A 3883-nucleotide genomic window follows, 5' to 3' on the forward strand; every position below is an offset into this window, starting at 1 on the left:
CGTATTTATGGCTCTCACAGGTTTTGTGAGATTAAGAGAATTCTGATCTGCAAACCTGACCTGGCAAACATGAAGATCATCATATAGAAGTTACAAGAAACATCTAAATCATATGGGCTTTTAAGGCTGATGCATTTTGTACTTACACATTGTGAAGAGAAGGGAGCAATGGAAATGGGATTAAACTAAAAACTTGGGAGGTAAATTAAGGCAGAACCAAAAATGAGCTAAGTAAGCAGTGCTCATTTTTTTATTGCAGTTGCTGTTTACTGCAGTTACTCAGGAACTGCTTTTGAGTCACGTTAAGCTGCTTCCAGAAATGTAAAAAAAAAAAAAGAAACTTTTTTTAGAGGGGACATTGAATTGAATTGATAAAATCTGTGTTTTTTTTCCTAATTTTATGACAAAGTAGACCATAAGTCTATCTATTCTCCATCCTCCACTTGAATCCTCAACTTTTACTGAATTCTAGTTGTATCTTACATCAGCATGTTTAAAAATGTATTTTAAAATAAACAAATTGTTGCTCAGTCATCAGGAAACTGTTGTGATCAAAGACATCTTTGGTCTTGTGTTTCCTCTGGAAATAAAAAACAATAAATATTGCACTGAATGTTTGTGGTTTGGGGGTCTCTAAATGATAAAGAGGGATCATACTTGCAGAAAGTCATGTGAGGATTTTAAGCAGAATTTTATCAGAAGACAATGGTGCTGCATGTTTTTCTTTGAGTGCAAATGTACATTAAGATTTTTTAAGTTGGCATGTGGTTTGAAAAGAGGAAATTGCATTTTTAAGAGTTTAAAAATATTATAAATGAAAAATATAAGATCTTTTTCACTTCTGTAGAAGAAATAAAAAGATGTTTCTCATAAAAATTATATATAGGTATACAAATATGTATGTATATGTGTATGTATATATATAATTTTTAAATGTATAAAAATAAAAGCAATGTCATGATATATAATATTTTACCCAAAGCAGTCTTAAATAAGTAATATGTTTCGGACATTAAACCCTGACATGGTAAATATCCCTGATATCTTGATATGAGATTTATTTTCCTTGGAATTCAATATCCCCATAACCATGTGGAATGCCTGAAACCTCCCAATGCTATTTGTAGCCCCTCTTCTGGAATGTGATCTGGGTACCCATATTCAAAAACATCATAAAGATTTGTTCACTGCTTCCAAATGTTACATGCACTAGGGCATATGGCCTTAGATCCCCAGGAGGTGGGCAGGGCCTGTGTCCCCAGCCTTAGGCCACTTTAACTTAGTCAACTTTGGGTAGAGAAGTCCCTCCCAGGGGCCAGGCTCCTCAGTCAGGGACAAAGGTTGAGGCAGAAGATCTGCAGGAGCCCCTCTTCTTCTGCTGTCCGTACCTGGTGATTATGGGGAGGGAGTTGAGCAGGGTCAGATTGTCCTTATGGAGTCCATGGTCCTCTTCCAGTTTATATTTTTCCAAAATATTCCATTGGAGTCTCATCTATGGTGTCCTTCAGGACCCTTTGCTTTAGTAGCCACAAGAATATAGATTAATGAGTGTGGGCCCTGAGAGGAAGGGGTGGCCAGACCCATCTTAGTATCTTCAGAATTTACTGTGTTGAATGTGAGGAGGTCAAGGCTCCTCCAGTTAGCCTGGTTGATCAGGGTGGTAGTGGTGCCCTCATCTTAAAGTCAAGACAGCCATGAGTGGAGCTCCTCTCAGGCTTCTGTCCATACCTACCTTTCATAACCCATATCTCTTACTTCATTTTGCACCTCCAGATTCCCATCTTCAGTTCTAATAGTCTCCTGAATAATGAACTGCCTCACATTTACCTCAAGATCAATATGGGTAGCCTGAGTGCCAGTATGCCTGGTGCCAGAATGAAAACAGATATAAAAGGCCATGAGCCAGGGGAGTATATGATGGGCATTAGAAACCCCAACCTCATTGATCTCAGCATGGAACCAGCTAGGCGACTCCCTGGAATTCAGGGGGGGTTGGTCAAAGTCCCATTTATCTCTACCCTTCCCACAAAGAACAGACAGAGCATAATTTAGGTCCCCCAGACATCAGTCATTAACTCTACTGGTCCCTGGTAGGACAAGGATGTCCTTTCATATTTTCCCATAGAGTCAAGAGTCTTGTGTTGCCAAGACGTTCCTCTACAAAAGGAACACAAGCATGATGAAAGGAACACAAGCATGATGAAAAGAACTTCCAAATAATTAACCCACTCTATACTTTCCTGTGCACCCTGCTTACTGTGCAAAAATCTGTGGATCAAATTGCTACATGGTATGTCATGGGAACCCAGGAACAGACACAACAAAGACTTCCAGCAAATGAATGCTGTATTACTTATGCAGTACAAAGTGTCTAAAAGAGGAGGGGAAGAGGTTTCATTGTTGCTGGTCTCCCAGAGAGGCCAACTGCTCAGGTCAGGGTGGGCAGTTGGAGGCTCTGCATACACACTCCATGCTACTTTTGATGCACCTTATTTACAATTAGCAAAACTTCTTCACATTAAGTTGCTATGATATGGTGTCCTTCAGGACCCTTTTCTTTAGTTGCCACAAGAACATAGATTAGTGAGTGTGGGCCATGAGAGGAAGGGGTGGCCAGACCCATCTTAGTATCTTCAGAATTTGCTGGATTGGGCTTGAGAAGGTGCAGGTGGGAGCTATGATCCTAGCCAGGGAGTTATTAACCAGGCTAGGTCAGGTCAAACTCCATTGCACTTCTAAGAGCCACTGCCAGGAAGATGCTGATACCCAATGGTTGCCACCATGGCCACTGCCTCTGTTACTGGGGGTCTTGCTTCCATCATTGATTGCAAGGACTCTGAGGGCACGTGACCATATATAAGTTTAAATATGTATATATATATAGTAATAACTACAGGAAAGCAGCAACAAAAACAAAAACAACAAAACAGGTTGCCATCACTTAGAAACAACTATTGTCAACATTTTCTCATCTTTGTTCCAAGTGATTATACTTTATTTCTCAACCAAGAAATATCCATTGAGCTCCTGCTTTACAACAGGCATGATGCTAATGACAGGCAAGCAGAGATTCCCTGCCTTTAAGGTCCCAACAGCTTCTCAGAGGATGCAGATATTAAACAAATTACAAGTGCTGTGTCAAAAAGCAAAAAGAACAGGTACATGGTAGTCCAGGACCACTCACAGAAAGGTATGCAGGAAAGGCTGCTGTTAGTTAGATCAAGACAGAAGAGGTGGGGTAGAGTTACAGGGATTGATTGTCAAGGATAATATGGGAAGTGTTATTGACAGTGGGACAAGTATAGCAAGGATCTTGGAGTCATCTTGGGTAAAGGACTGTCAGAATAATCTATCACGAGTCTTTTACATGAAGACCTATGTTTTACTTTCCTAGGCTGCTAAAGGCAGATACCATGAAGTCAGTTGGCTTAAACAATGGCAATTTATTAGCTTCTAGATTGAGGCCAAGAAAATGTCCAAATTAATGTATCATCCAGATGATGCTTTCTTCCTGTACACCAGATGTCAGTGATTCTAGGCTCCTCTGCCATATGAGAAGTCACATGGAGGCATCTGCTGGTTTCTCCCTTCTCTTCTGGGTTTTGTTACTTTCAGTTTATTGCCTCCATGTTGTTGTTTTTTTTTTCTCTCTTTCTCTGTATTCATTCCATTTTCAAAGGTCTTCAGTAAAAGAACTAAGGCCCATCCTGAATGATGTAGGTCTTACCTTAACTGAAGAGCTTCATCAAAAGATCCTACTTACAATGTGTTACACCCATGGGAATGGATTAAACTTAAGAATATACTTTTTTTCTGGGGTACATATGGCTTCAAACCACCACAGCCCATCATAGAGAGCAGTTTGGATACAAGGTTGGGCTCT

The sequence above is a fragment of the Choloepus didactylus genome, chromosome 11, assembly GCF_015220235.1.
Source record: "Choloepus didactylus isolate mChoDid1 chromosome 11, mChoDid1.pri, whole genome shotgun sequence".
NCBI classification, from domain to species: Eukaryota; Metazoa; Chordata; class Mammalia; order Pilosa; family Megalonychidae; genus Choloepus; species Choloepus didactylus.